The 11,345-nt window shown below is 43.1% G+C and overlaps 1 non-coding gene across 1 annotated transcript; it reads left to right on the top strand.

The window, feature by feature from the left end:
- Positions 1–10,603: 10,603 nt before the first annotated feature.
- LOC147747011 (U7 small nuclear RNA) lies at positions 10,604–10,659 on the top strand. The gene has a single exon (XR_015300507.1). It is a non-coding gene; the product is annotated as a U7 small nuclear RNA (small nuclear RNA).
- Positions 10,660–11,345: the final 686 nt, after the last annotated feature.

Raw genomic sequence — 11,345 nt, 5'->3', positions numbered from 1 at the left:
TAACATCCCTGGTGAGGTCACTGGTGTTTCTACTAGAAATTCTAACAGAGTATGGGAAAGTATCCGGATATACGATCAATTGGACAAAATCGCTACTATACGTACTGCACGGACCTACGCCGTGACTCCCCCGGGGTTGCGAACTACAAGTCACAACTAGGGGGTTCAAGTACCTAGGAATATATGTCACGCCGACATAGTCCATTTTCATGGAAGAAAACCTAATGAAGTCCCTGGAACGACTCCGGACTGATATAAAACACTGGAGATCCCTCCCGTTAACGCTGTTGGGAAGAGCAGCACTGTTCAAAATGCTGGCATTGCCAAGATTTCTCTATGCACTGCAAAATACCCCTTTTCCAGTCCCTTCTAAATACTTCAAAACCATCGAAGCGGAAGTAACTACACTACTGTGGGATGGAAAGGCCCCCCGAATAGCACAACACAAACTAACGGGAAGTTGGCACGACGGAGGTATCGCCCTCCCGAACTTCAAATTGTACTACTGGGCCTCACAACTGATGATAATAAACCAGTGGCTCCACGTCCCACAAGACGAGCCAGCATTTAGGCTAGATCGAAGCATCCTACCGGCTAATCGATTGATGAGGACACTATACACAAACAGGAAACAGACTGCACTCACGGGACCAACAGCACACACGATTAAAATATGGCACGATGCACAAAGGCAGCAAAAGAGGAATTTCCTTTCTGTGTATTCAATTCTAAATATACAATACCCTTAATAGTAATCAGTTATACCAACAGTCCACCACACATAACCTTTAAGTCAAAACATAACATTTGATGTATCTAATTATTTTTATTATTTCTTTTAGTTAAAAACCAGTTTCTTTCATATACATAGTATACACAATTTATTAAAACATATACATTTTTTCAAAAAAATCATTTTACATAAGTCCACATAGTTTATCTTGACAAATTATATAAAAACCACACAAAATAGTACAATTAAAAAATAATTTTTTGTCAAAAGCTTGTCGACGCGTTTCGGTGCTTTGTTGTTTGGAACACATTCCTCAGGACTATTTAAAACATCTTCTTTCTAAAAATAGATACAACATTTGTTAGTTATGAATAATAGGGTGGTGGTTTTAACTGTTTCAACTCTTCGGGAAAAGAGTATTGACTATATCTTACATTTAGAGCAATTTTTATTTTGTAGTACCGGATATAATCCAGGAGTAGTTATAGCAATAATGACTTCTCCTCCCTGCTTTGACGTCAGAGATTCTGTGTATATAGTAACATTGTTTTTAGAATTCAATCTAACCAAACATTATTTGACTTCTTCACAAGTAGGACATGTTTAAAATGTGTCGCTTACTTTTCATTAGCGCTGAAGCAATCCCTGTATATGGGTAAACTTGTTTTTCTATTTCTTGCGTGTATTGATCTGGCCACACGTAGTCCTAGATGCTTCACAAGTTCAAAATAGGCCCTTCCTCTTATTCAATTGAGGCAGGTCGGCAGTGTCTAAATAAATACATTTCAATCCCTTATTAGAGTTGTGTACGTCAATTCATTGTACATTGCATCGTTATTTCATATCCCGCTATTGTTTATAACTTTCAATAAAGATAGAGGAAAATGCATTCCCTGTTTTTAATCAATGTAATAGCAGTTCTCTGATCACATATTGAAATTTAGGTAAGAAAGACACTGCTCGTTAGAATTAAAGGCTTGCCATACATTTATGGAATTTGTGAATAGACCATAACTGTTCACGTTCCCAAAATTTAAGGGGGAGTGAAAATTATTTACTCCTTTTTCGGCAGCCTTTCTTCATGGCTGTTCATTCAGGAAGACAAGGTATCTAACTTCCCTCGATTCCGGGCCAAAAAACATTACTTTCAAGTTAAATCAAAAAGCCTGCATTCGCGGCTATTTGCTCAAAGTGGTTAGTTCGGGGAAGCGAGAAATCTAACGTCCCTCGATTCCAGGCCAAAACACATTTATTTTAGGTTTAATCAAAAAGCCCGTATACGTAGCTGTGTATTCAAAGTGGTTAGTTGCCTATCATCAAGGGGAATGGGTCCATAGACCAGCCCCCCTAAATCTAAAGGCTCGCATTTCACATACCTCAAATATCAGCGACTGCTCCGTCCGTCCGGTCTCCCTGGTTGTCGGTATCGGTTTAAAACATACCACTGAGTCGTTGCTTATATACTCAGTACGATTTCAATTACCAGATAATCAAGAGCCGCCTGTAATTAATTAGGCAAACTTGAATTTTAAGCGCCATGATTGTAGATTTTACTTCATCAATCCGAGTCTACAATTATAGGCAGACTATTATGTACAAACCCGTATTAAATATTTTTTGGAGTCGATCCGGACCTATATCATGTCGTTTCCTTTTGCGGGCATGTTTGAAGTTAATATTGTAGTTTTTTAATAAACACATATAGCGAATTTGGGCAGTTACTACGATCTCTGGTGCAACATAAGCGCCATGATTGTAGTTTTTTCGATCATTCTGGGTTAAATAGGGAAAACTCTCTTCTTTTTAAGTAAGATGATGCACAAAGGGCCCTGGGATGGGAAGAGGTACTGACACATGCCACCCCTCTATGGGAAACGCGACGCCTGGGCACCCTAGGGAATACCAAGGGATTCGATAAATGGGACCTCGTAGGAATTTCTAAAATAGGTGATCTATGGGTAAAAGGGGCGGTGATAACATTTACAGACCTACAAGCGAAATATGAAATGGCGGATACAGAACAGTATCGCTACTTACAGATAAAACCCGCACTGCAAAGTGCAATCCCCCCAGAGACCACACTGGTGGAATCCTCCCCTTTGGAAGACAGACTACTTACGGATTATATGGACAAAAAAGCTACCTCCCTCACATATAAAAAATTAATTAATAATCAACCGGACCCCATGACTGCACTAAAAGCCAGATGGCAAACGGAACTTTGGGACATAGAGGAATCGGACTGGATGGACGCACTAGCATCTGCCCGCGCGGCAGCAATTCCATTCCGACTTAAACTCATCCATCTGAAAATACTACACCGAGTATATTTCCCATGCACCACATTACATAAGCTGGGACACACACCGGACCAACTTTGTCTGCGAGGATGCGGTCGTACAGGAACTTTTTATCACATAATATGGGAATGCCCCAACATACAACACTACTGGGAAGGGTGCTGGCGGTAATTTCAGAGGTTGGTGGAGCAGAAGTCCCATGCGATCCAAAATGTTGCCTCCTTAATATCTAGCAAGCCACCGATCTCAACCTAGCCTTGCAAAATTGGGTCACATTAGGGATAACAATTGCAAAGCGTAACATAGCTAAAAACTGGGGATCCGGGATAGCGCCCACACGCTCACAATAGGAGCGAGACATGGACAATGCCATGGTGGCTGAAAGGGCCGTTTACATACACAGGGGTTGCCCAAAGAAATGGACCAAAATATGGAGTAAATGGAACGAATTCCGAGGAAATATCTGTGACCCTCCCCTACAGATCCCATCACCTGAGGTTAGTCCATAACCAAATTCCAGAATGGCAATAGTGGGCAGAAGCTCGACTTACATAAAGTTATATATATGCTTCAAGAGAAAGGAGATGTCATCCCCCCCCTTCTTAAAAGAAAATATCCATCTATACTACTATTATAAAGAGAGAACTTGCACCTTTTGGCCAGGTAAACTCGGGAACCACAGCACCAATCACAACACCCAATACAGCGTTGCAAAGGGCAGTTGCAGCAGAAGGACATAGGCTATGCAGACGCCCACCATATACATTTAAAATGTAAAAGAACCGTGCCAGCAAAGTAGTCCCTTGTGGGCGTGTCTGCATTGTGCTGTGGGTGTGTGCTGGGGGCGTGACAATCGCTGGGGGCATTCCGTCACGAGTGTTGTTTTTTCTCCCCAGGTTCTATACATTCCTGCTCCCTTTAAATAGTAATTCAGTGGAGGTCCCAATCTCTTAGATCCCCCCCAAGCACAGTTATGGGAAAAAATACAACTAAAAGGCCCTGCAAACCATTATGGGATAAGATTAGCATAATTTTTAGCATTCATGAAAGGGTTTCAATGTTTTTGAATTTTACTCATTAGGGACATCTTGGGACGACGAGGTGAACTGCAGCTTGATGTATAATATTTTAAATGCTATTGCATTTGCCTCATCAGGGACATCTAGGGACGGCGAGGTGAACTGCAGCTTGATATATAATATTTTAAATGCTATTGCATTAGCATCATCAGGGACATCTAGGGACATGAGGTGAACTGTAGCTTGATGTGTAATATTTTAAATGCTATTGCATTTGCCTCATCAGGGACATCTAGGGACCATGAGGTGAACTGCAGCTTGATGTATAATATTTTAAATGCTATTGCATTTGCCTCTTGGGGACAACTGGGGAGAACGAGGTGAACTGCAGCTCTTTCTAGAATTATTTGGATACTATAATATTCACTTCCCACTGCTAATCTCGTCCCATAATGGTTTGCAGGGGCTTGATCTCAAAATCATCACCTCTCTCACTGCTTGCTGGAAGCTAATTTCACTTATGTGAAATGACTATATGCATTTTAGCATGTGAAATACTTGTTATTTTACCTTGAATATATAAAGTTTCTGTTTTAATAATTGGAAATCTGATGGAACGAAATATTGCGGATTTATTGTACCAAGTTCGCGCCAATTCCGCCCACCCCTACTTTAAATACCCCTGCACCCCATAATCATAACTCACCCTTACTCTATAAAATACCCCAACATCCTTAAACACTAACCCATCTTAACCCTATAAATATACCCTGTACCCCAAAACCCAAACCTAAACCCTAAAAATACCCCTGTACCCCAAAACCAAAACCTAGCCCTGAACCCTATAAATACCCCTATACCTCAAAACCCAAACATACCCCTGAACCCTAAAAATACCCCTGTACCCCAAAACCCAAACCTACCCCTGAACCCTAAAATACCCCTGTATCCCAAAACCCAAACCTACCCCTGAACCCTAAAAATACCCCTATACCCCAAAACCCAAACCTAGCCCTGAACCCCAAAAATACCACTGTACCCCATAACCCAAAACTATATCTGAACCACTAAAATACCCAAACACCCCAAAACATATACCTCAGTACCCCAAAACATGTACCCCTATACCCATACTTGCCTTATCCAAACATTTTTTTAAAACATGCTTTTACGATTCATGTATTTACAATGAATTTCGTTGTAAATGTATGCGTGGTAAAAGCATATAAAATGTAATGCCATGCGTTATAATGGCATTGCGGAGTCATGGTACTTTCGTAATGAAAGTATGCAGAGTGATGGTATGCAGAAAGTAATTTGCGGAATAATAGGTGTTTACCCTCCCCCGTAAGTACATTGGTGGCACGGCGGCCCACATCTCCAGCAACATGCTCATATTTTTTCACCACCAATTGGAAAAATGCACAGGTCTCTCTCATTGATGGCCAGCACCGACATACACTTTCAGACACACCTCCCGCCACAAGTTCTAGAATTGCAAACTTTAGAGCTGGGGAGCTACGTTCGAATCGCGGCATCAGGTCAACATCCTGTGATTCCAGGCAAATCGCTTTGTCTCCCCGTGCCTACTACAAATTAATGTGTTCTTCTGTAATGTAAATTGTGCTCATGCCATGTTGTCGAGTTCGCACTATATAATATTGCAAGGAATAATAAAGTAGGGACACTCAAGTTCACACACTACTGAATGCGCACTCTTAAGTCCATCAGCAGTGAACTGTGAATCGGAGCATTTCACAGGCCTGTCACAGATAAGAAATGCTATCAAAACGAAATCCTACAAAACAATATACTACTGGCCGGCAGCAATTCATACCCGGACAACGTCGGGACGAGCTGCTAGTATTATAATAACAGTTATGACTACGCAATTCATATTATGTACCTCTGCAACATAATCAGCTTATTATGATATATAAGATCCATGCTAAACTGAGTGTACTCATGCTACAACTAACTGTATGTAAAACTAGCAGCCCGTCCCGACGTTGTCCGGGTATGAATTGCTGCCGGCCAGTAGTATATTGTTTTGTAGGATTTCGTTTTGATAGCATTTCTTATCTGTGACAGGCCTGTGAAACGCTCCGATTCACAGTGCACTGCTGATGCACTTAAGAGTGTGCATTCAGTAGTGTGTGAACTCGAGTTTCCCTACTTTATTTTTCCTTGCAATATTATGTAGAGCGAACTCGACAACATGGCATGAGCACAATTTACATTACAGAAGAACACATCAATTTGTGGTAGGCATGGGAAGACAAAGCAATTTGCCTGGAATCACAGGATGTTGACCTGATGTCGAGATTCGAACGTAGCTCCCCAGCTCTAAAGTTCGCAATTCTAGAACTTGTGGCGGGAGGTGTGTCTAAAAGTGCATGTCGGTGCAGGCCATCAATGAGAGAGACCTGTGCATTTTTCAAATTGGTGGTGAAAAAATATGAGTATGTTGCTGGAGATGTGGGTCGCCGTGCCACCAATGTACTTACCGGGGGAGGGTATACACCCATTATTCCGTAACTTTCTTTCAGCAGACCATCACTCTGCATACTTTCATTATGAAAGTACCATGACTCCGCAATGCCATTATAACGCATGGCATTACATTTTATGGGGCAGATTTATGTTAACTGGCGCATCCCCAGGGATGCGCCAGTTAACATGCGCCACAGTGCGCCACAGCTCCGCCACCCATGGTGCAAAAACGGCACAGATGCGTGACGCATCTGTGCCGTAAATGTGGCGCATTGCTGGAGTTGCGTCGCAAGCGCGACGCAGCTCCAGCAAGGCTCGGGGGTACACCATGTGCACAATGCTGCGTCAAGATCTACGCGTGCTTCAAGCAGGCGCAGGGTTTTGACGCAGCATTGCCCTGAAAGTGACTGAGTGAAATCTCATAGATTTCACTTCACCACTTTCAGGAGGCGTTCCTGCGCAGGAACGCCTCCCCCTGCGCAGGAACGCCTCCTTATGGCGCAGTGCTTTACAACGTGACGCATCTCCTAGATGCGCCACGTTGTAAATAGGGCGCATTGTTTGCGCCGCAGTTGCATCAAATAAAGTGACGCAATTGCGGTGCAAAGAGGCGCAACTGCCTCATAAATCTGCCCCTATATGCTTTTACCACGCATACATTTCCTACGAAATTCGTTGTAAATGCATGAATGGTAAAAGCATGTTTTTTTTTAATGTTTGGATAAGGTAAGTATGGGTATAGGGGTATATGTTTTGGGGTACTGAGGTATATGTTTTGGGGTGTTTGGGTATTTTAAGGGTTCAGATATAGTTTTGGGTTATGGGGTACAGGGGTAGTTTTAGCGTTTAGGAATAGGTATGGGTTTTGGGGTACAGGCGTATTTTTAGGGTTCAGGGCTAGGTTTGGGTTTTGGGGTATAGGGGTATTTTTAGTGTTCAGGGGTAGTTTGGGGTTTTGGGGTAAGGGGTATTTTAAGGGTTCAGGGCTAGGTTTGGGTTTTGGGGTTCAGGGGTATTTTTGGGGTTCAGGGCTAGGTTTGGGTTTTGGGGTACAGGGGTATTTTAGGGTTCAGAGTAGGTTTGGGTTTTGGAGTACAGGGTTATTTTTATGGTTCAGGGCTAGGTTTGGGTTTTGGGGTGCAGGGGTATTTTTAGGGTTCTGGGGTAGGTTTGGGTTTTGGGGTACAGGGTTATTTTAAGGGTTCAGGGCTAGGTTTGGGTTTTGGGGTACAGGGGTATTTTAGGGTTCAGGGGTAGGTTTGGTTTTTGGGGTACAGGGGTATTTTTAGGATTTAGGTATAGGTTTGGGTTTTGGGGTACAGGGTATAATTATAGGGTTAAGATGGGTTAGTGTTTAAGGGTGTTGGGGTATTTTAAGGAGTAAGGGTGGGTTTTGATTATGGGATGCAGGGGTATTTAAAGGGAGCAGGGTGGACACCCGGAGCTGGAATGTACAGCACCTGAGGAGAAAAAACAATGAAATATTTGACACAACGCGCGCCCCGCACACGCCCAAACACCCAGCACACGCTATGAGACATGGCATGAAGAGCAGAATGTAAAAACAACATTTGATGGACAGAATGCAGAACCATGTCATACATTCACCCTAATACGGAGATCTGGGCCTAAATACATCATTTTTTTTGCACTCCACCTCAGCCTTGACCCTGTGCCTCATGAGAACAGTCCAGGCCTAACCACCAAGCCATGTTTTTCCTGGACAGGACTCAAGGATCCTAGGACCAATTTCTGGGTATCAGCTGTTTTAAGCTAGGATAGCTTAACTCCAGTGGTGTGGAGAGCATGGGACTCACGTCTGAGCATACCCATCCCACTCGGGGTGACAAATGCAAAAACAACAGTTGCTGGACAGAATGCAGAACAATGTCATACATTCACCCCAGTACAGAGATCTGGGCCTAAATCCATCGTTTTTTTGCACTCCACACCACCCCAGTTCAGACATGGCCATATGCAAATCAGCCTTGACCCTGTGCCTCATGGGAACAGTCCAGCCCGAAGGGTGGAACGTACCACAAGCTCCCAGCATTTGTCACGCCCCCCCCAGCACAAGCCCATAGCAAAACGCAGACACGCCCACAAGGGACTACTTTGCTGGCACGGTTCTTTTACTTTTTAAATGTATATGGTGGGCGTCTGCATAGCCTATGTCCTTCTGCTGCAACTAAGCATGGGCGAATTTTGCGAATCTCGCATTCGCGAATTTTGCGGATTTTCGAACTCGCAATCCGCAAAATCCGCGAATTCTCGCGAGTTTGCGGATTTCTTTTTTTTTTTGTGTTCGCGCGGGTTTCTGCCAGTTCGCGAGGGTTTTGTACAATTTCGCAAACGCAAACTTACCTGTCGGGTCGCAAGTTTTGCGAACTTGTTGTTTCTACGTGTCCAGCCTGTTTGGGACACTCCTCTTCATCACTGCCACTCTCTGTCACCACTGCCACTCTCTGACTACTCATGCCACCCTCTGGCCCACCCATGCCACCCTCTGTTTCATCACAGCACCCTCTGGTTGTCCAGTGTACATTATTGTGGCAAAGCAAAGCACACCTTCCCTGCCTGAAGTGACCTGAATTAATTTGGGGCTGATTAATGTGTCACAGAATATTTTTTTAGCTGGCACCTGCTTCCTTAGTGCTTCCTGATTAGTGATCTTTTGCACTTGCTAAGTGCTTTCATTGTTGCAAAATTAGTTACAACACCTGCCCTGCCCCAACTGACAATAATGAATTAGGGGCTGATTAATGTGTCACTGGATTTGAACTTCCAGCCTGGCTCCTGCTTGTCTCCCTTAGCTGTAATTCAGGACCTTTGTGGCATATGTGTAACTATTCTGAGGGTCAGAGCAGGGTCACATAATAGTTGCAAGTAGGCAACTGAACTCTGGAGGGGCCCCTCAGGAAGCACTACAGGAAATGGCTTGAACTTTTGAACCTGGTAAGTAGTTTCAGTTTTGCTAAGATCGTATTTCTGCAATTTAGCGCTTATTCGCGGGGCGCGAAGTTGAACTGGGAAGCGGCGAACTCACGCGAACAGTGCGAGCAAGCCATAAAATCCGCTGCTCTCGGATTTGTGGATTTTGCGAGAAATTTGCGAATCTCGCGGACTGCGAATTTACCGAAAATCCGCAAAATCCGCGAGCGGAACGGATTTTCCGCCCATACTTAGCTGCAACTGCACTTTCCAACGCTGTATTGGGTGTTGTGATTGGTGCTGTGGTTTCTGAGATTATCCGCCTCAAAGGTTTGGGCTCCCTCTTTATTATATTAGTATGGACTATGATGACACAATAAAGGTTTTTGAAACTCAAAAAAAAAACACAAAAAAAAACGAGGTGATATACAACATTTCTGCTCATTACTCCATGTGAAGACCAGGGGCCAGACTTGCAAGTACTGGTGCATCTCTGCATCTTAGCAGAGATGTGCCAGTTACTTTGCGTGACAGAAAAACTAACCTTGCGCCACCATGGATGCGCAGCATTTACAATGCGGTGCACCGTGGCGCAAGTATAGACAGATGTGTGACGCATCCTTTGTCGGAAAGGCAATACATTGTTGGAGTCAAATCGTAAGCACGACACAACTCCAGCAAAGGTCAGGAATGCCTATTCCCATCATGCTGCGTCACTCCTTACGCCTGCTTCAAGCAGGCGCAACGTTTTGACGCAGTGACGTCTTAAAAGTGACTCAGTGAAATTTTGTAGATTTTACTGTGTCACTTTTACGAGGCTTCCTTGCGACAGACCGCCCACCCGACATACATTACACCTTGGTGCATGTACGCCAGAGTGGTGTTTGGTTTGTTGATGACAGATCTCAAGCAAGGCATGGTCGTAGTACTTATATTTGCATATTTTCTGTGCAATGCCATCAACTTCTTTTCTTTTTTTTTTGTCTTAAATTGTCAATTTTAACTTCTGTTAGTACTCTCAGATCTTTCACTCCTTCCCATTTTAATCAAAGTGAATATATAAATTATGACCATAATAAAAGTAGGTGTTACTTAGTCCTACGGCGTGAAATTACAACTTTACGTGTTAGGAATATAGCTCTTTACTATTTCTCTAGAAGGTTCCTTTTAAAGAGGAGCACCTATTCATGATTAATGAAAGATCTGGATAAAAACCTTTGTTCTTATCTAAACAGAAATGGATTGCTGAATACTCATATCACATTTATTAAATGTTAATATATTCTTTTGCAAAAGAAGCGGGGTATACATTGAAATTTATTTTGTAGATATTGCTAACTATGTAAATGAATGGGAGATGTTGCCAGTTGGTTTTGTAAACACAAACGAAAACAGCCAGTCTCGTCCTTGTTTGCCGAAATTGCACAACTTTACCTTATTTTGAAAGCCTGGATTTTTTTTAGTCCATGTAACCTCCATTTTAGATTTGCTGCTCAATAGAATGCTTTGTGAGAAGTTGTCTCTCCAGGCATAAATAAATGATTACAACAAGCTTAAAGTTAAACAAAACAGACTTGCAGAGTGTAAAGTAGTGGGCCCTGGGCCAACTCGTTGAAGAAACAGTGACACTAGTGACATGGGTACTTACCTAACTGACCACAAGTTAGACCACCTGGTACTTTTTAGGTTCCACCTGCACAGCTGTACTTGTGAAATCTATTGTTTATTATATAACCTTAAAAAGGGTCTTTCGTCCCTAGCCTCTCTTTCCTGGCTTCTGTGCTTGCCAGTGGAGAAGCATGGCTCAGTGGTTAGAGGCGGCAGACCCGGAAGCTGAGATCGACCGTGGACCAGGGTTCGATTCCCCAC

Source organism: Lissotriton vulgaris, chromosome 1_1 (genome assembly GCF_964263255.1).
Source record: "Lissotriton vulgaris chromosome 1_1, aLisVul1.2, whole genome shotgun sequence".
In the NCBI taxonomy this organism is placed as follows: Eukaryota; Metazoa; Chordata; class Amphibia; order Caudata; family Salamandridae; genus Lissotriton; species Lissotriton vulgaris.
The sequence above is the reverse complement of the archived record's forward strand: the minus strand, read 5'-3'. Positions and strand labels throughout refer to the sequence as shown.